Below are 23,231 nucleotides of genomic sequence, written 5' to 3'. Positions count from 1 at the left end.
TATCTGCGGCAAAGATGCCTCAGTATTATTTGATCCAGGGTCTACATATTCCCATATGTCATCTCTATTTGCTCATTTCCTGGGTGTTTCTCGTGAGTCCTTGGGTACTCTTGTTTATGTGTCCACTCTTGTGGGCGATTCTGTTGTTGTGGATCAGATCTACCGGTCCTGCATTGTTACACTCTACGATTTTAGAACTAGAGCAGATCTTCTGCTGCTTGAGATGACCGACTTCGAGATCATCCTGGGAATGGACTGGTTATATCCATATCATGCCATCCTAGATTGCAATGCCAAGATTGTTACCTTGGAAATTCCAAAGTTACCTAGGTTGGAGTGGAAGGGTTCGTCTATCAGCGTATCTAATCAGGTGATTTCCTTTCTAAAGGCTCGACACATGGTCGAGAAGGGTTGTTACCGCCCACCAGCTATTTAGGGTTCCTCCAGTGGGTATTCAGGTCATCAGGGCCAAACTTCAGGTCAGCAGTGCATCACCGAGGGGTTGTTTTGAGTGCGGGCATTTTAGTCATATGCGGAGGTTCTTCCATAGGCTTCAGGGTACGCTAGTGCAGCAGGATCAACAATGTATGATTAGAGCACCAGTTTCTCCACCAGTCGTCCGGCTGCCTAGAGGCTAAGGAAAGGTGGGTAAGGGTCGTCCTAGAGGTAGAGGCCAGCCAGGTAGAGGTCAGTCAGGTGGCGCTCCAGCTCAGTTCTATGTTTTTCCTGCCAGACCAGATGTAGAGGCCTCAGATGCTGTGATCACAAGTAATATTTCTGTCTACGGCAAAGATGCCTCAGTATTATTTAATCCAAGGTCTAGATATTCCCATATGTCATCTCTATTTGCTCATTTCCTGGGTGTTTCTCGTGAGTCCTTGGGTACTCTTGTTTATGTGTCCACTCTTGTAGGCGATTCTGTTGTTGTGGATCAGATCTACCGGTCCTGCATTTTTACACTCTGCGATTTCGAAACTAGAGCAGATCTTCTGCTGCTTGAGATGACCGACTTCGAGATCATCCTCTGGATGGAATAGTTATATCCATATCATGTCATCCTAGAATGCAATGCCAAGACTATTACATTGGCGATTCCAAAGTTACCTAGGTTAGAGTGGAAAGGTTCGTCTATCAGCGCATCTAATCAGGTTATTTCCTTTCTAAAGGCTCGACACATGGTCGAGAAGGGTTGTTTGGCTTATCTGGCCTATGTTCTGGACACTACTGCAGAGACTCGGGTGATTGAATCAGTGCATGTAGTCCGGGAGTTCTTCGATGTATTTCTTTCAGATCTTCCAGGCATGCCACTAGATTGTGATATTGATCTTTGTATTGACTTGGCTCCAGATACCCAACCTATATCTATCATGTCGTATCGTATGGCTCCAAAAGAGTTGAAAGGGTTGAAGGAACATCTTGAGAAGTTGTTAGCAAAGGGGTTCGTCAGGCCGAGTGTGTCGCCTTGGGGTGCACCGGAATTATTTGTGAAGAAAAAGGATGGGACTATGCAGGTGTGTATTGATTATCGCCAATTGAACAAAGTCACCATTAAGAACAAGTACCCACTGCCGCATATTGATGATTTGTTTGACCAATTACAGGATGCCAGAGTATTCTTAAAGATTGACTTGAAATCGAGGAACCATCAGTTGAAGATTTGGGATTCGGATGTTCCGAAGACTAATTTACGGGCTAGATATGGCCATTATGAATTTCTGGTAATATCCTTCAGTTTGTCTAACTCCCCGACGGCTTTTATGGATTTGATTAACATGGTATTCAGGGCATACATTGATGTGTTTGTCATTGTCTTCATTGATGACATTTTGATCTATTCGCGCAGTACGGAGGAGCACAAGCAGCATTTAAGAGTGGTACTTCCAAGTGTGAATTTTTTCTAGACTTTGTAGCATTCTTGGGGCATATTGTATTGGGCGAGGGTATTAAAGTTTATACCAAAAATATCAAGGTAGTTCAGAATTGGCATCGTCCTACCTCGACGACTGAGATAAGGAGTTTTCTGGGGTTAACAGGTTATTATCGTCGGTTTGTGGAGGGATTTTCATCTATTGCAACACCTTTGACCAAATTTACCCAGAAGGGTGCTCCGTTTCGATGGTCCGATGATTGTGAGGTGAACTTTCAAAAGCTTAAGGAAGCATTGACTTCAGCACCCGTGTTAGTGTTGGCTTCCGGTTCAGGGATATATAGAGTGTATTGCGACACTTCACATGTTGGCCTGGGTTATTAATGTAGGAAGGGTAAGTTATTGCATATGTTTCATGTCAGCTGAAGCCCTATGAGAAGAGTTGCCCGGTACATGATTTGGAGTTAGGTGCGATTGTTCACACTCTTAAAATTTAGAGGAATTATCTTTATGGAGTGTCATGTGAGGGTAACACTGATCATCACAGCTTGCAGCATTTGTTCAAGTAGAGGGATCTCAATTTGAGATAGCGCATATGGCTCGAACTACTAAAGGTTTATGATATTACCATCTTTTTATAATCTGGGCATGGAAAATGTAGTTGCAGACGCCTTGAGCTAAAAGGCGGAGAGTTTGGGTAGTTTGGCCTTCATTTCAGTAGAGGAGAGGCCATTATATTTGGACATTCAGTCCTTGGCTAACAGATTTGTGAGGCTGGATATTTCAGAGCCCAGCCGAGTTCTTGCATGTGTTGTTGCCCAGTCTTCACTATTTGAGTAGATCAAGGATCGCCCGTTTGATGACCCACACTTGTTGGTTCTTCGAGAGATGGTACTACGAGGTGACGCCAAGGAAGTTATTAGCGGCGAAGATGGTGTTCTGCGACTCTAGGGTCGCCTATGTGTTCCTAACGTTGATGGCTTGAAGGAAAATATCCTAGATGAGGCACACAAGTCTCGGTATTCTATTCATCCACTATGAAGATGTATAAACTCTGAGGTAGCATTATTGGTGGCGGCAGATGAAGAAGGACATATTTAAGTATGTAGCTAGGTGCCTAAATTGCTAGGAGGTTAAGTATGAGCACCAGAGGCCAGATGGCCTACTCTAGAAGATGACTATACTGGAGTGGAAATTGGATCGCATTACTATGGGCTTCGTAGTTGGGTTGTCGCGGACCTTGCGGAAGTTAGATACAGTTTGGGTCATTGTCAACAGGTTGACCAAGTCGGCACACTACATTACGGTTGTGACTACATATCCTTCAAAGAGGTTGGCCCAGATGTATATTCAGGAGATAGTTTGGTTGCACGTTGTGCCAATTTCCATTATAATAGATAGAGGCCCTCAGTTTACGTCACATTTATAGAGAGCCATACAGAGTGAATTGGGGACCCGTGTAGAGCTCAGCACAGCCTTTCATCCACAGACCGACGGGCAGTCATACTGGTTATTTTAGATCTTGGAGGATATGCTCAGGGCATAAGTGATTGACATCGGAGGTCAGTGGCATCGTTTCTTGCCTTTGGTCGAATTTGCTTATAACAACATGTACCAATCCAGCATCGAGATGGCTCCATTTGAGACTTTTTATGGCCGACGATGTCGTTCGCCCATCGGATGGTTTTAGCCCGATGAGGACAAGTTATATGGTACTGATTTGGTGAAGGATGCCTTGAAAAAGGTAAAGTTGATTTAGGAGTGACTTCGTACAGCACAGTCCAGACAGAAGAGTTACGTAGATATGAAAGCGCGTGATTTATCATTTATGGTGGGTGAGAAAGTTCTCTTGAAGGTTTTACCGATGAAGGGAATCATGATATTTGGGAAGAAAGGCAAGTTGAGCCCAAGGTTTATAGGCCCATTTGAGGTGTTGAGATGAGTTGGGGAGGTTGCTTACGAGCTTGATTTGCCTCATAGTCTATCAGGAGTTCATCTGATTTTCCATGTATCTATGCTCCGGTGGTATCATGTCGACCTATCACATGTGTTAGACTTCATCACAGTTCAGCTAGATGAGAGCTTGGGTTATGAAGAGGAACCAGTTGCCATTGTTGATAGGCAGGTTTGCCAGTTGAGGTCCAAGAATATTTCTACGGTAAAAGTTCAGTGGAGGGGCCAACCAGTAGAGGAAGCGACTTGGGAGGCCTAGGAGGACATGCGGAGCAGATATCCATACTTATTCAGCATTCCAGGTATGATTCTAAACTCATTCGAGGACGAACATTTGTTTAAGAGGTGAATAATGTAATGACCCAATTGATCGTTTTGCTTTCTAGAACCTTGTTCCCCTAAATAAGACTCCTGGTATGTGCTTTTATGTTTTTTTGACTTGCGGCCCGGTTAGTTCAGGAATTGGAAGGATTCAGGTTGAAATCAGAACACTTGGTTCCTTAGTTGTCCTTAAAAGGGATAAGTTTGGTTTCGGTCAACGTTTTGAGTAAACGACCTCGGAATTAGAATGACGGTTCAAATAGGTTCATATTATGATATTTGACTTAGGCGTATATTCGTATCAGGTTTTGGATGACCCGGGAGCGCTTTGGCACCTAATAGCGAAAGTTGGCTCTTTGAAGGTTTTAAATTTCTTTAAATTTGGTTTGTAGTAGGTTTTGGAATTCGGAGCCTGGGAATAGTTTCGTATGGTAATTTAAGACTTGCACACAAAATTTGGTGTCATTCCGAGTAGGCTAAGTATTATTATTCAATTCGTTGTAAGGTTGCGATTCTTGTTTTCTTTGTTGATTTACGCATTTCGAGAGTTCGAGCAGGTCCATATTATGTTTACAGACTTATTGGTGCATTTTGACGGGGTCCCGAGTGGCTAGGGTGAGTTTTGAACCACCCGGAGCTAAGTTAGAAAAAGCAGATTTTCCAGCTCTGGTTTTCTCCTTCGCGAATGCGGAAGGTCTCTCGCGTTCGTGATGAAGGAATTTGCGAGTTGGGCAAATACCCTTCGCATTCGCGTGAAAGGTTTCGCGTTCGGGAAGCTTGGGATCCTAGGCCTACGTGTTTGTGAAACACTTCTCGCGTTCGCGTAGAAGTACGGAGGACCAGTGTATTTCACTCTTCGTATTCAAGAAGTGTAGACCAGGCAAGTCTTCGCGTTCGCGACACCCCTGTCGCGTTCGCAAAGATCATTTTATGGCTGAGGGAATTTTGACTTCGCGAACATGAGGCACTATAACGACCCGACTGGTCGTTTTGATAATTTATGTCCCGTTCAGTAGCATAAGGCCCTAAGAAGCTTCGTATTTTATGTATTTACTTGCGCGTATGGTTGAATTCAGTTACCGGATGATTCAGAGTGATTTGGGACACTTAGTCCCTAAAACAAAAGATTAAGTTTTAGGATTTTGACGGTAGTCGGGACTGCGTGAAGACGACTCCGGATTGGAGTTTTGACAGTTCTGTTAGCTCGGTTGGGATATTTTGGACTTAAAAGCGTGTCCAGACTGTGAATTTGTGGTCCCTAGCTTATTTAGGTATGAAATGGCGAAAGTCAAATTTTTGGAGATTTGGACCAGTAGTGGAAATTTTAATATCGGGGTCGGATTCTGATTCCGAAAGTTGGAATAGGTCTGTAATGTTATTCTGATGTTATTTGATAGGTTTCGGCATCGCTTGTAGAAATTTGAAGTTTCAAGTTCTTTAAGTTTGAATTGGAGGGTGATTCGTGATTTTTGCGTTGTTTGATGTGATTCGAGGGCTCGACTGAGTTCTTATGGTGTTTAAGATTGGTTGGTATGTTTGGTTGAGGTCCCGGGGGCCTCGGGTGATTTTCGGGTGCTTAACGGATCAAAAGTTGGATTTGTGTTGCTGTTGAAGTCTTCAGGCATCTGGTATTTTCGCACCTGCGGTGGAGAGACCGCAGGTGCGGGATCGCACGTGCGGAGAGGAAAGCGCAGAAGCGGAAAAGTGGAGGAGTGCCAGGGGGTCGTAGGTGCAAGGTAAATTCCGCATCTGCGATGCCCGCAGATGCGATGGAGCAATCGCAGGAGCGACGAAGGACCGCAAAAGAGGACATGAGTCAGCAGGTGCGCACACGCAGGTGCGACCCTTGGATTCGCAGAAGCGGACGCTGAGTTTTGAGTGGAATCCGCACCTGCAATGGAAATTCTACAGGTGCGGTGACGCATGTGCGCAGGCAGGTCCACAGATGCGGTTTAACTGGCAGAAAAGGTACCAAATCGAGGGTTTGATTCATTTCTTCATTTTTGGACTTGGGAGCTCAGGAATTGGCAATATTTCGAGGGATTTTCAGAGAGAGCTTTGGGGTAACGATTTCTAACTCTTTTTTGGTTGTATTCCATTAATCTATAGTTGTTTTCTCCATTTAATTTTGGATTTGGGTTGAAACGTTGGGAAAATGGGGGAAAAGTTCTTCAACCGACTTTCTGAGTTTTTATTGGGATTTAGACATATGATTTGGTTAATTTTTATACGAGTGAACTCGTGAGTGAATGGGTGTTCATATTTGGTAACTTTTACTCGATTCCGAGACGTGGGCCCGAGTCCACTTTTTAGGACAGATTTTGGAATATTTATTAAAAACTTGATTTCATTAATTACATTAGCCTATTATAGTTGTATTTAAGATATGTAATTGTTTTGTCTAAATTTGGGCTATTCGGAATCGGATATTCATGGGAAAGGCATTGTGACTGATTTACTAAGCTTGGTTCGAGGTAAGTATCTTGCCTAACCTTGTGTGGGGGATTTTTCCCTTAGGATTTGAGTCTTCTATGTTGATTGTAGTCCATGTACGCGAGGTGACGAGTGCGTGCTAGGACTTATATGTGAAAAGTTGGCCTTTTAGGATTATTAGGTCCTTATATTCAACGAGTATGAAGTTGTTCTTGATATGATTAAATTCCTATTTACTAGTTTCACCTCTACATGCTTTAATTAGAATTAATTGCTTCAGGATTCACTTTTATTTTACTTAAACTGAAAATTTTACCTCTTCTATTGCCATGCTATCTTTTCATATCTGCTTATCCTTAATTGAATTGTTGAATATCCTTCATAATTTTCCAAACCGAAAAGAAGTTTAAATATCCTATATCTTAGTCGACTTGTTTTATTTGGAATTATTTGACTCGTGTTAGCTTCCCTATTGTTGAAATGTATATTGTGGAATCATTGCTACATATTAGTTTTCCCTTATTGAGCTGATCTCTTTACGCCTAGCGTTCTTTACTGTGGTTATTCCTTGTAAATTGGTTCTACCGTCTCTTGTGATTTAAAGTTCTTGAGTTGATTTACTTGTCATACTTTGTATTATTTCCATTGTTGATGTTGTACTTGTTGTGGTGATGCACGAGGTTTATACTACGCGGTTGTGGTTATTGTGATGCACGAGGTTTCTACCGTGCGATTGTTGTTATGGGGTTGCACGAGGTTTCTGTCGTGCTATTATTACTATTGATATTTGCACATGCGGCGTGATAAGGCAGAATATATATATGTGTGTGTGTGTGTGTGGGTTGCGCATGTGGCGAGACAAGCTGGGAATATTGTTATGCACGTGTGGCGAGATAAGGCGGGCACTTATTTATTATTGCACACGTGGCGAGACAGGGTGGGCCTTGTCAGGGATTGATTTGTGATGATTTGTGATAGCCTGGGGGCATTCATGTTGTTGATAATTGTGTAGTGGTACACTTACGTATGTGAGCTTTATCTTGTGAAAGCTGTGAGAAAATATTCTACGTGTTGTCCGTCCTTTTTTCCTTATGCTTATTTCCTGGTATGGACTATCTTAGGACACTCGCACAACCATACACGTAGTTAAGCACTCTTAACGGATAAGAGGTGTTCTTGATATTATTGATCATATATGCTCACCCTTATTTACTTGCCTTCTATGTGAGAATGGCTCTATTTGCACGTGAGTCGTCAGTGCGGTTATGAAGTGTAATGACGGCACAAGATGCCAAGTGTTAGGGTTCAGGTATTGAGACCCGTGAGTTGTGATTTGTCAGAGGTTCGGTACCTCGTGGGGTTCGATGACTAAAACCTGATGTAAACGTCGTTGTAGTTGTTGAGTTATTACTTGCCCTTGTTGTATATGTGATTCCGGATATAGGTTGTATTCCGTTCACTTTCTGTGTCATTTTTATGGTATTCCGTTGATACTTATTGTTTTTCTTTCTTATTGAAATTTACTGTATTGTGAGCCATATTGCATAGTCTTTATGTAGATATCATATTTCTGTTGTTCATATACTTATACTTGTTCAGTTTGTTAGACCAGTGGGTGTCTTGATTGTTTCTCGTCACTACTCCACCGCTGTGGTGTGCTCATTCTACACTTCTGCACATTTTTGTGCAGATCCAGGTATTTGTTGGTTAGATCCAGGTATTTGTTGGTTAGTAGTTGTGCGGGTCGTTGCTGTGGAGACTTAAGATAAACCTGATGTTGCGTTCGCAGGCTTCGAAGTCACCTTCGAGTTTTCGTTTTGCACTGTTTATTCTTATTTCTCGATAGTTGTATTTAGAAGTTTTCTAGCAAACACCGTGTAGAGCTTATGACTTGTACTACCGATTTTGGAAATTGAAAATTTTATTTTGGAGGTTTTCCATTTCAAAGATTGTTAGATGTTATTTAATTATTGTTGTTATTTAATAAATGTTAGGCTTACATAGTCCCTAAGGTTAGGTGCCATCAGGATACCCAACGAAGGGAAAATTGGGTCGTGACAGGTACGTACCGCGTTCGTGAAGAAGGGGTCAGAAGAGCTGAGGCATAATGTCTTAAAAACGGGGCTCAGTCATGTTTTAGCCTATTTTCTCCATTCTTTGGCGATTTTGGAGCTTCCTCAAAGGGGTGTTCACCTAGAAACTTGGAGATAAGTTAATTCTACCTATTGTGAGTTAAATACATAGATTATGGGTAGATTATAACATGTAAATTGTGGAAATCAAGGGTATAGATGAAAAACCTAGGTTTTGATAAAAATGAGATTTTAACCACAAAAATGTTTATGGAATAGGATGAAAATTGTATATATGAGTTCTTAAGGTTGTGGGTGACGATTTTCCTCCGAACATTTCCGGAATCCGGGCACTTGGGCCCGGGGAATTTTACCAATTTGGGTTGGGTAATTACTCTAATAGATAAATTATGAAATTTTGAGTATTTATTGATTAAATTATATAATATTTGGCTAGTTTCGGATTTTTCGGCACCAAATTGAGGCTTTAACATGAAATTTTGATCGGGAAGTGAACTTTGAGACAAGGTAAATCTCTTGTCTAACCTTGTAAGAGAGAATTTACCCCATAGGTATTTTCAATAAATATTTGTTCCTAAATGTGGGGGCTACGTACATACGAGGTGACGAGAGTCCATGCATAGCTACTATTATGCTATTGTCTGGGTAGTTTTAGGACCCAATTCATGAAGTATTTGGAATTTTGCTCTATACTTGTTAAATTAAAATGCCTAAATTATATTAGAAGTTGTTAGAGAAATTGTGAAAGGTAGTTAATGAAATTTTTATTACCTTAAATCATTAATAATGTTTAAGTCAAATGCTTATAAAATGTCCTTCTCTTCTTGTGGAGCGGGCCGAACACCTCGGCAGTAGATAGATGCATCTATGAATCTTGCCGCGCATCCCTCGGCAATGTACACGTCACTCTGGATCGGGCCGTACGACCTCGGCATAAATCGTACTTAATAATAACAATTACATGGTGCTTTGACATTTTATTGCAGCTTGTGAAGAAAAATGGCGTATGGGAAATTATTAAATTGTGAAAGAATTATTTATTTCTTCTTGCAAAGGAATTTATTGTTATTCACATAAACCATGTTTATTTAAATATTTCTATCTTAATATTATTGACCAATAGTGAGTGTCGAAGTCGGCCTCTCGTCACTACTTCTTCGAGATTAGACTTCATACATACTATGTAACGATCTGACCGGTTGTTTTGAGCTCTAGTGCATAATTTGGCGGTTTGAGGTCATGAGTAGCTTTACTTCACTTATTATGACTTGTATGTGCGGTCGAAATTAAAATTTGGGAAGTTCAGAGTTGATTTGGAGAGAAAATTCTAATTTCAGATGCTTTAAGTTAGAGGAATTGGCTCAGGGTTGATTTTTGAGTAAATGACCTTGGAATCTGGATTTTAAGGTTCCAACAGGTTTGTATGATGATTTTGGACTTGGGCGTGTGTCTGGATCGGGTTTTGGATGACCCGGGAGCGTTTCAGCGCCTATCATGGAAGTTGGCATTATGGAAGAATTTCATAAATTTGAGTTGAAGTGCATTTCAATGTTATCGATGTCTGTTTGGGATTCCGAGTCTAGGAATAGATCCGTATGGTGATTCTGGTTTTAGGAGCGCGTCCGGAAGTGGATTTGTAGGTTCGTAGGTCATTTCGGCGTCAATTGCGGAAAGTTAGAAATTTGGATGATTTTGAGAAATTTGACTAGGAGTGGACTTTTTGATATCGGGGTCGGATTCCGATTCCGAAAGTTGGAGTAAGTCTGTAATGTCGAAAGTGACTTGTGTGCAAAATTTGGGGTCAATCGGACATGATTTAATAAGTTTCGAAAAAATTTAGATGTTGTTTGATGTGATTTGAGGCCTCGAACAGGTCCGTGTTATGTTATGGGACTGGTTGGTGTAATTGGACGGGGTCCCGGGGGGCTCGAGTGAGTTTCGGATGCTTAACAGATCGATTTTTGGACTAAGGAAAATACTAAGGCAGCTTGTATCTGGTGTAACCGCACCTGCGAGGTTTTGGCCGTAGGTGCGGAACCGCAGAAGTGACCAGGAGGGTCGCAGAAGCGATGCTGGGCATGAGCGCAGGTGCGAGGGAATGTCTGCACCTGTGAAGGCGCAAATGCGGAAGGAATGGCGCAGAAGCAGAAGTGGGCAGATGGGGGCATCCCCGCAGAAGCGGAATATTTGTCGCACCTGCGGAACTGCAGAAGCGGTCAAGTGACCGCAAGTGCAAGAAGTCGCTGGGCAGAAGACTTCTTTAAGAGCGGGGACTTGGCCCATTTTCTTCCATTTTTTCACTTGGTTGGGGAAATTTTGAATAGCTTCAATGGGAGATTTTCATCAAGCAATACAGGGTAAGTGATTTCCACTTATTATAAGTTAAATACATGGTTTGTATGAGTATTTAAACATGGAAATTAGTAGAAATTGTGGGGGGTTTGGTAGAAAATATAGAAATTTATATTTTGGATTTTGACCACGAAATTGGACATGGAATTGGGAATAAATTATATATTTGGGTTCGTGGTATTATGGGTAAAATTTATCTTCAAAAATTTTCAGAATCCAGGTACGTGGGCCCGAGGATGATTTTTATCGACTTTTCGAGCGGAGCTGCAAATTGTTGTAAATTGTATTATAATAAGTATTAGAGTGTATATTTATGTATTTTCTCATTTATTTATTAGTTTTGGATCAATGGGCATCAGTTTGTGTTGTTGGAAAGACTTTGGAGCGAAGTAAGTCTCTTTTCTAACCTTGTAAGAGGGAATTAACCCAAGAGGTGAATTGATTTAATCTGTGCTTCTATTTGTGGGGGCTACGTATGCACGAGGTGATGAGAGTCTGTGCGTAGCTACTATTATTATTATTATGTTCGGGTAGTCTAGGACCCAAATCATAATATACTTACGATGTTTGTGCCCTACATGTTAATTTAATTGCTTAAAGCATATTGAAACTTGATAAAGGAGTTTTAAAAGGTTAAACTTCATCTTCTTGACAGTTAATGAGAATTAGTATTTCCTTGAATAATTGCCCCTTAATAAATCTTGAATTGGTTATTTTATATGTATTTCTCTTATGTGGAGCGAGCCGAACGCCTCGGTAGTAGATAGATGCATCTATGGTTCGTGTCGTTCAACCCTCGGCAGTGCACAGTTTAAATATTTATGTTGGATCGGGTCGTACGACCTCGACATGATTTGCGCATGATTTAATTGGTTGTGTTGTGTCACGACCCGAAATTCCTACCTTCGGACCATGATAGCGCCTAACATTTACTTGCTAGGCAAGCCAACGTTAGAATAATATTATCCATTTTAAAATAATTTTTAAATTTATTAATAACAAAGAACCAAATGCGGAAGTAAAGTCTGAAATATAGTGGATAATTCATAATAATAGTGATGTCTAAATACCATCCCAGAACTGGAATCACAAGTGCACGAGCTTCTAGAATAATACAAATTAAGGTGTGAATAAAATAAAGTTGTCTGAAAACAAACATACAACTAAAGTAAAGTAGATGGGGACTTCAGAATTGCGGACGCCGTGCAGTTATACCTCAAGTCTTCTATGGTTAGCTGATATCCGAGCAAGTATATGGTACGCCGCTGGGACCAACTCCAAACTCTGCACAAGAAGTACAGAGTATAGTATCAGTACAACCGACCCCATGTACTGGTAAGTGCCGAGTCTAACCTTGACGAAGTAGTGACGAGGCTAAGGCAGGTCACTTACAATAACCTATACACAATAATAATATTAACAACAATAATAGAAATAAATCAGGTAACTCATTTTAACAGTTGAAGCCAATTCAACAGGCATAACCAATTATTATTTCCATCAATTTCTGTTGCAGCGTACAACCCACTGTCACAATATATTCATTTTCAATCCTCCCATATATTTATTTTAATCAAGTATATTTAGACTTTTAAATAAGTCAGCTGCGGCGAGCAACCCAATCCACCAATATAGACTTTTAAACAAGTCTGTTGCGGCGTGCAACCCGATCCCCCAACATGGACTTTTAATAAGTTTGTTGCGGCATGCAACCCGATCCCCCAATATGGAGTTTTAATAAGTCTATTGCGGTGTGCAACCCGATCCCCCAATATGTTCATTTCAATCAATTCTGTTGTGGCGTGCAACCCGCTCCTCCAATATGTTCATTTACCAATTCTTATAAAAGAAATTGACCCAATAAATACAACAATTAATATGAAATTATAAGACAACAGGCATACAATAATTATGATTTAATTATGAAACAAACAATGACAAATAGAAATTTATTATGAAAATCAAGGAGAACATAGGTAGTTTAATATTTATTATGCTAAATGTCAAGTAGCAATTAAGACACACAGATCAAATAAACATGTAACATTATTGCAAGAATTCAAGAATTAATATTTGACAAAGAATAGGAGAGAAACAATTATTATAACAATTAATTTGTGTCTTAAAAAAAGTTAAGATGTTTAAATAATTAAGCAATCAATTAAATTGACAAAGTATAGGCACTCTTCACCTTGCCTATACATCGTTGCACATGAAATCCACATAGCAAATAATTCAGGGGTTTTATTCCCTCAAGCCAAGGTTAACCACGACACTTATCTCACTTTGCAATTTCAATCAATTACTCGACCACAACTTTTACTTTTAAATTTGTCTCCAAAAGTTTCAAATCTATTCACAAACAATTCGATATACTCAATACGAATCATAGGAATTAATTCCATATGAATTTATTAATTTTCCGCATAAAATCTGAAATTCAATTTAAAATTTGACAGTGGGGCTCACGTATCAAATCTCGGAAAAACTTACCCTATCCGAACACCAATTCTGATACGAGTCCAACCATATAAAAATTATCCAATTCCGATGTCAAATGGATCTTCAAATCATAAGTTTTCAATTTTTGGAAAGTTTTACAAAAAATCTAATTTCTTCCATCTAAATCCGAAATAAATGATGAATATAGACATGGATTTATAAAATATAATCACTTTTGGTTTTAGAACACTTACCCAATTCAAAGTAGTGAAAATCGCTTTGGAATGGCCAAAAGCCGAGACTCAAAACTAAAAAATGAGTAAAAATGGCTAAAACACGATTTTATGTGTTCTGTCCAGCATTTCTGCTTCTACGGAAATTTGACTGCATATGTGGTTCCGCTTCTACGAAAAATTGACCGCAGGTGCAGTTTTCGCTTCTGCAGAAATTGACCCCAGGTGCGATTTCCGTTTCTGCGAAAAAATGACCGCAGGTGCGATTATACCAGAAGGCCAAAATTTCATATTTTTCCTTAAGTCCAAATTTTGATCCGTTAACCATCCGGAAACCACCCGGGTCCTCAACCAGTTATACCAACAAGTTCTAAAACATCTTATAAACTTAGTCGAGACCTCAAATCACATCAAACAATGCTAAAAGTATAATTCATACCTCGATTCGAACTTTTGAGTTTCAATTTTTTTCAATTTACAAATCTTGTGCTGAAACATGTTAAATTAATCCGGAATGACTTCAAATTTGTCACACAAGTCATAAATGACATAATGGATCTATTCCAATTTTTGGAATCAGATTCTGACTCAGATATCAAAAAGTCAAATCCGCGGTCAATTTTGAAAATCTTTAGCCTTTAAATTCTAGTTTCCGTTAAATGGCCATAATTTGAGTTAGGGACCTCCAAATTTAATTCCAGGCATATGCCTAAGTCCCAAATCACGATAAGGACCTACCAGAACTGTCAAAACACTGATCCGGGTCTGTTTGTTCAAAACGTTGACCAAAGACAACTTAATTGAGTATAAGGCTCTATTTTACATCTTAGTCCATTTTTCACATAAAAACTTTCTGGAAAATTATATGAACTACGCATGCAAGTCGAGGAATGATGAATAGCGCTTTTCAAGGTCTTAGAACACAAAAGTAATTATTAAATTTAAAGATGATATTTTGGGTCATCACATTCTCCACCTCTAAAACAAATGTTCGTCCTCGAACGAAGTTAGAAAAAAAAGTACTTAAGTTAATGAAAAGATGTGGATATTTACTCCGCATGTACGACTTACACTCCCAGGTAGATGCCCCTATCGGCTAACCTCTCAATTTCATCTGAAATGAAGGATAACTCTTAGACGTCAACTGTCGGACATGCCGAGCTAAAATAGTCACCGGCTCCTCCTTATAAGTCAAATCTTTGTCCAATTGGACTGAGCTGAAATTTAACACATGGGACGGATCACCATGATATTTCTAGAGCATAGACACATGGAACACCGGATGAAACACTGATAAACCAAGTGGTAATGCAAGCCTATAGGCTACTTCACCCACCCTTTCAAGAATTTCAAAGGGTTCGATATACCTAGGGCTCAACTTGCCCTTCTTTCTGAACCTCATTTCACCTTTCATAGGTAAAACCCAAATCAATATTCTTTCTCCAACCATGAATGTAATATCACGAACTTTACGGCCGACATAACTCTTTTGCCTAGACTGAGCTGTGCAAAGTCAATCCTGAATAATCTTGACCTTATCCAAGTCGTCCTATACCAAATCGGTACCCAACAACCGAGCCTCTCCCTGTTCAAACCAGCCAATTGGTGAACGGCATCGCGTTCTGTATAATGCCTCATATGGAGCCATCTGAATGCTCGACTGGTAGCTATTATTATAAGCAAACTCCGCAAGTGGCAAAAACTGATCTCAAGAACCTCCAAAGTCTATAACACAAGCGAGAAGCATATCTTCCAATATTTGAATGGGGCGCTCTGACTGTCCGTTTGTCTATGGATGTAATGATGTACTCAACTCAACCCGCATGCCTAACTCCTACTATACAGCCCTCCAGAAGTGTGAGGTAAATTGCGTACCTCGATTTGAAATAATAGACACAGGCACCCCGTGAAGGCGGACAATCTCATGAATGTAAATTTCAACTAACCTTTCTGAAGAATAGGTAGCTGCCACTGGAATGAAATGTGCTGACTTGGTCAACCTGTCCACAATGACCCAAACTTTGTCAAAATTTTCTTTGAGTCTGTGGGAGTCCAACAACAAAATCCATAGTGATACACTCCCATTTCCACTCAGGAATTTCTAACTTCTGAAGCAAGCCACCAGGTCTCTGATGCTCGTACTTAACTTGCTGACAATTCAAACACCGAGCTACATATGCAACTATATACTCTTTCATTCTCCTCCACCAATAATGTTGCTGCAAATCTTGATACATTTTGGCGGTACCTGGATTAATAAAATACTTAGAACTGTGTGCCTTTTCAAGAATTAATTCATGAAGCCCGTCAACATTAGGCACACAAATACGACGATACATTCATAGAACTCCATCTTTCTCTACAGCAACCTGTTTGGCATCACTGTACCGCACCGTGTCCTTAAGGACAAGTAAATGAGGATCATCATACTGCCTCTCTCTGATGCGCTCATATAAAGAAGACCGAGCGACTGTGCAAGCTAGAACCCGACTGGATTCTGAAATATCTAACCTCTCGAACTGATTAGCCAAGGTCTGAACATCTGCAGCTAACAGTCTCTCACCAACCGAAATATACGCAAGACTGCCCATACTCACAGCCTTTCTACTCAAAGCATCGGCCACCACATTGGCCTTTCTGGAGTGATACAAAATGGTGATATCATAGTCTTTCAACAATTCTAACCATCTTCTCTGCCTTAAATTAAGATTATTTTGTTTGAACATATACTGAAGGCTACGATGATCAGTAAATATCTCAATCTGAACATCCTCAAGCTTCTTAGGATCCACCTTTATGCCTTCTGCCGATACAACATGCCCCAAAAAGGCAACTGAGTTTAACCAAAATTGGCATTTTAAAAATTTAGCATATAACTGATTATTTTTCAAAGTTGCACACTCCGAAAATGATGCTAATGCTCCTGTTGACTGTTGGAGTAAATCAAGATATCATCAATGAATACAACCACAAAAGAATCCAAATAGGTCTTGAACACCCAATTCATCAAATCCATAAATGTTGCTAGGGCATTTGTCAACCCAAATGGCATCACTAGGAATTCGCAATGCCCATATCGAGTCCGAAAAGCTGTCTTAGGGACATCAGATGCCCTAATCTTCAACTGATGGTAAACAGACCTCAAATCGATTTTCGAAAATACCTTGGCACCCTGAAGTTGGTCAAATAAGTCATCAATTCTTGGTAGAGGATATTTGTTTTTGATAGTGGCCTTGTTCTCGATAATCTATACACATCCGCATAGAGCCATCTTTCATTTTTACAAATAATACTGGTGCACCCCAGGGAGAGACACTAGGTCTATTGAATCCTTGATCAAGCAAGTCTTGTAATAGCTCCTTTAATTCTTTCAACTTCGACGGGGCCATACGATATGGTGGGATATAAATGGGCTTAGTGCCCGGAGCCAAATCAATACAAAAGTCAATATCACTGTCGGGTGGCATTCCCGGCAAATCTGCAGGAAATAATTCTGGAAATTAATGAGCAACTAGTACTGAGTCCATAGAAGGAACATCCGCACTGGGATCGCGAATATAAGCCAAATAGGCTAGACACCCTTTCTCAACCATACGCCGAGCTTTCATATAACAAATAACCCTGCTGGTAGAATGACCAGGAGTTCCTTTCCACTCTAACTGAGGTAACCTCGGTATGCCTAGGGTTACTATCTTGGCATGACAATCCAATATAGCATGATAGGGTGAAAACCAATCCATACCTAGGATGACATCAAAATGTACCATATCAAGTAGTAGAAGATCTACACTAGTCTCAAAACTACCAATAGTAACCATACACGAACGATAGACATGATCTACTACAACAGAGTCTCCCACCAGTGTATATACACACACAGAAGCACTCAGAGAATCATAAGGCACAACCATATTTGATGCAAAATAGGAAGACACATAGAAATAAGTAGATCATGGATCAAATAGAACTGAAGCATCTCTATGGCAAACTGGAATAATACTTGTGATCACAGCATCAGATGACTCGGCCTCAGACCTAGCTGGAAAAGCATAAAATCGGGGTTAAGCCCCACCACTCTGAACTGCGTCCCTGGGATGGCCTCTAACTGGATGGCCTCCATCTCTAACGGTCTGACCTCCACCAATAAAGGCATGACCTCCACCTCTAGCTGCCTGACCCCTACCTCTAGCTGGCTGAGCAGGAGCTGAAGCAACCGGTGCCGGTATGATGGCACGAGAATCCTGCCGAGATCTGTTACTCAACAACCTAGGGCAATGTGTCCTGATGTGACCAATGTTCCCACACTCATAACACCCATCTTGATGCAGTGGTTGCTGAATCTAAAGTTGGCCCGAATAGACCGGATAACTGCCGTAGTGACTCTGGAGTGGTGGTGCACTCATAAAAGTTGAAGGTGCACTAAATGTTGTCTGCCCAGAGTAAGGCATAATAGGATCGTGACTCACTGAAGCACCGGGAGATGCCTGAAGTGTTGAATGAAACGGTATGGGAGGATGACCCCAACCAAAATTACCCCTGCCTCCAAACGAGGCACCACTAAAACCACCAAACTGACGAGGCCGCTTATCAGACCTCTGCCCTTTCTTCTGTGCAAGAACCATCTCGATCTTCCTCTCGACATTAGTAGTCGCCTGAAAGGAAATCTCATTTCCGGTCTCCTTGGACATCTAAAGCCTGATAGGGTGAGTGAGTCCCTCAATAAAACTCCTCACTCTATCTCCCTGAGTAGGTAGTAAAAGGAGAGCATAACGGGATAAATCCACAAAACGAGACTCATACTGAGTAACAGTCATACTGCCCTACTGTAGACGCTCAAATTGCTTGCGGTAATCCTCTCTCAGTGTGATAGGAAGGAACTTCTCCAGAAATAGCTGAGAGAACTGCTCCCAGGTAAGTGCAAGCGATCCGACTGATCTGGTCAATGTATAATCTCTCCACCACCTCTTGGCAGAACCTGTCATTTGAAATACAGCAAAATCAACCCCATTAGTCTCAACTATACCCATGTTCCGCAGCACCTCATGGCAGCGGTCAAGATAATCCTGTGGGTTCTCAGAAGGTGTACCACTAAAGTGAACTGGAAAGAGCTTAGTAAACTTATCCAGTCTCAGTAAGGCCTCAAAAGACATGGCGGGCCTATCACCAGTCTATGCCGCAATAACTAGCTGAACTACCCCAACTAGCGGGGCTGCTGGAGCCTGATTCTGGGGAGCCATCTACTCTGGAGCGGGAGTAGTGAGAGTTTGTGCTCCTCCCCCAGCCTGTGAGATGACTGGTGCCACTGAAAATGTACCATTCTGGGCCACTCCCTCCATAAGACTCACCAATCGAACTAAAGCGTCCTGAAGCACTAGAGTAGCTATGAATTCTTCCGGGACCTAAACTAGTCTAACTGGTACATTCTGAACTGGAACCTCCTCCTGAAGATTCAACTGAGGTTCTACAACAGGTGCTGCAACTCGAGCTCTAGACTGAGCTCTACCTCTGCCTCGACCTCGGCCTCTAGCACGGCCTCGTCCTCGACCTCTACCCCTGGCCATGGTTGCCACCGGGGGATCTGGTCCCTGTCTATCGGTAGATGTATTACGTGTTCTCATCATCTGTGAGAGAATAAGAGTAGAAGTATAGACGTCTCCATACCGATCCTTCAGACTCTACTAAGTTTGCTCGTGACTCGTGAGACCTATGTAACCTAGTGCTCTGATACGAACTGTCATGACCCAAAATTCTCACCTTCGGACCGTGATGGCGCTTAACATTTCACTTGCTAGGCAAGCCAACGTTATAATAATACTATCCATTTTTAAAAAAAATTAAATTTATTAATAAAAAAGAACCAAATACGGAAGTAAAGTCTGAAATATAGTGGATAATTCGTAATAATAGCGATGTTTAAATACCATTTCAGAACTGGAGTCACAAGTACACAAGCTTCTAGAATAATACACATAATGGTCTGAATAAAATAAAGTTATCTGAAAAACAAACACACAACTAAAGTAGAGTACATGGGGACTTCAGAACTGCGGACGTCGTGCAGCTATACCTCAAGTCTCCTATGGGTAGCTGAAATCCGAGCAAGTCTATGGTACGCCGCTGGAACCAACTCCGAAATCTGCACAAGAAGTGCATAGTGTAGTATTAGTACAACTGACCCCATGTACTGTAAGTGCCGAGCCTAACATCGATGAAGTAGTGACGAGGATAAGGCAGGTCACTTACAATAACCTGTACGCAATAATAGTAATAACAACAATAATAGAAATAAATCAGGTAACTCATTTTAACAATTGAAGCCAATTCAACAGTCATAACCAATTATTATTTCCATCAATTTCAGTTGCAGCGTGCAACCCGCTCTCACAACATATTCATTTTCAATCCTTGAATATATTTATTTTAATCAAGTACATATAGACTTTTAAATAAGTTTGTTGCGGCGAGCAACCCGATCCCCCAATATGGACTTTTAAACAAGTCTGTTGCGGCCTGCAACCCGATCCCCCAATATGGACTTTTACTAAGTCTGTTGCGGCGTGCAACCCGATCCCCCAATATGGACTTTTAATAAATCTGTTGCGGCGTGAAACTCGACCCCCCAATATGTTCATTTCAATCAATTCTGTTGCGGCGTGCAACCCGCTCCTCCAATATATTCATTTACCAATTCTTATAAAAGAAATAGCCCAATAAATTCAACTATTAATATGAAATTATAAGACAACAAGGATACAATAATTATGATTTAATTATGAAACAAACAATGACAAATAGCAATTTATTATGGAAATCAAGGAGAACAAAGGCAGTTTAATATTTATTATGCTAAATGTCAAGTAGCAATTAAGACACATAAATCAAATAAACATGTAACAATTATTGCAAGAATTCAAGAAATAATATTTGACAAAGAATAGGAAGGAAATAATTATTATAACAATTAATTCGTGTCTTAAAAAAGTTAAGATGTTTAAATAATTAAGCAACCAATTAAATTGACGAAGTATAGGCACTCGTCACCTTGCCTATACATCGTTGCACATGAAATTCACATAGAAAATAATTTAGGGGTTTTATTTCCTCAAGCCAAGGTTAACCACGACACTTACCTCGCTTTGCAATTTCAATCAATTACTCGACCACAACCTTTACTTTTAAATTTGTCTCCTAAAGCTTAAAATCTATTCACAAACCATTCGATATACTCAATACGTATCATAGGAATTAATTCCATATGAATTTATTAATTTTCCGGATAAAATCCCAAATTCAATTTAAAAAATGTATAGTGGGGTCCACATATCGAATCTCGGTAAAACTTACGCTATCCGAATACCAATTCTGATACGAGTCCAACCATATAAAAATTATCCAATTCCGATGTCAAATGGATCTTCAAATTATAAGTTTTCATTTTTTTGGAAAGTTTTACAAAACTTCCAATTTCTTCCATCTAAATCCGAAATAAATGATGAATATAGACATGGATTTATGAAATATAATCACTTTTGATTATAGAACACTTACCCAATTCAAAGTCATGAAATATCGCTTTGGAATAGCCAAAATCCGAGACTGAAAACTCAAAAATGAGTAAATATGGCTAAAACCCGATTTTATGTGTTCTGTCCAGCATTTCCGCTTATGCGGAAATTTGACCGCATCTGCGGAAATTTACCGCAGGTGCGGTTTCCGCTTCTGCGGAAAATTGACAGCAGGTGCGATTAAACCAGAAGGCCAAAATTTCAGATTTTTACTTAAATCCAAATTTTGATCCGTTAACCATCAGGAATCCACCCGATCCCCCGGGACCTCAACCAATTATACCAAAAAGTTTTAAAATATCTTATGAACTTAGTCGAGACCAAATCACATCAAACAACGCTAAAATTATAATTCACACCTCGATTCGAACATTTGAGTTTCAATTCTTTTCAATTAACAAATCTTGTGCCAAAACATGTTAAATGAATCCGGAATGACTTCAAATTTGGCACATAAGTCATAAATGACATAACAAAACTATTCCAATTTTCGGAATCCGATTCTGAATCAGATATAAAAAATTCAAATCCGTGGTCAACTTTGGAAATCTTTAGCCTTTAAATTTCTAGTTTCTGTTAAATGACCATAATTTGAGTTAGGGACCTCTAAATTAAATTTCGGCCATATGCCCAATCCCAAATCACGATACGGACCTTCCGGAACTGTCAAAATACTGATCCGGATCCGTTTGCTCAAAATGTTGACCAAAGTCAACTCAATTGAGTTTTAAGGCTCTATTCATATCTTAGTCCATTTTTCATATAAAAACTTTTCGAAAAATTATATGGACTGCGCACGAAAGTCGAGGAATGATGAATAGCATTTTTCGAGGACTTAGAACACTGAAATAATTATTAAATTTAAAGATGATATTTTGGGTCATCACACTTTGGAATTTATAATAATTGATATTGCTTCATTGGCCTGAGATACCAAATGATAAATGATGAAAAATAAATTTGGAAATTTCTTATTAACAAAAGAATTGTTTACCCATTTCGTGATATTGAGCTTATAGCCGTTCTATGTAATCCATACTTAATTATATCATCAGTATTTTATTTATAGCCCATAGTAAGTGTTAAGACCCAATTTCACCTATAGGTCGTGATGGCGTCGGACACCGCTATCAGACAAGCCAATAATAAATACTAAATAAATTCTCCTTTTAATATTTTTGAAGTCATAGTTGTTCCCCTCAATTAAATAGAAGAAGATGACATTTACCAAATACGTACTAATATCTTTAAAAATTTACAATACATTGCAACCCATAATCATCCCAAAACCCGGTGTCACAAGCGCATGAGCATTTACTAGAGAATTAAAATAAAATACAGCATTTGTTTAGAATACAAATTAGACAGGAAAATATAATAACTCTGAAGGAGACTCTATTAGCTGCGGATCGTAATATAGAATGTAGCTCACCTATGTCCCCACAATTATTAACCACACCTCTACGCCCACAAGGCCGCTATACATATATGTACCTGCACAATAAAATGTGCAGCAAGTGCAGTATGAGTACGAAAATAACGTGTACCCAGTAAGTATCAAGCCTAATCTCGAAGAGGTAGAGACGAGATGGCCGACTATGACACTCACTATGAGTCAATAATATTAAATAATCATGAAAATAGAAATATTTATATCAACGTGATTCACAAAGTTAACAATAATTTTATTGTACCAGCAGAGGTAATTAAATTCCTTTAATTATAATAATTTCTAATCTATTAATTAAATCCTTCAATTTTAATAAAAATTTCAATTTATCAAATAGTTTTACAAGCTGCAATTCAATTTCAATAAATTTCCAATTTATCAAATAGCTTTACAAGCTGCAATAAACTTTCCAAGTATCGTGTAATTATTATTATTATTAAGCACGTTTTCTGCTGAGGTAGTACGGCCCGATCCAGAGTCTCGTGTACACTGCCGAGGGACGTGCGGCACGATCCATAAATG

This window comes from Nicotiana tabacum, chromosome 17, assembly GCF_000715075.1.
Source record: "Nicotiana tabacum cultivar K326 chromosome 17, ASM71507v2, whole genome shotgun sequence".
NCBI lineage: Eukaryota > Viridiplantae > Streptophyta > Magnoliopsida > Solanales > Solanaceae > Nicotiana > Nicotiana tabacum.
Note: the sequence above shows the minus strand (reverse complement) of the source record.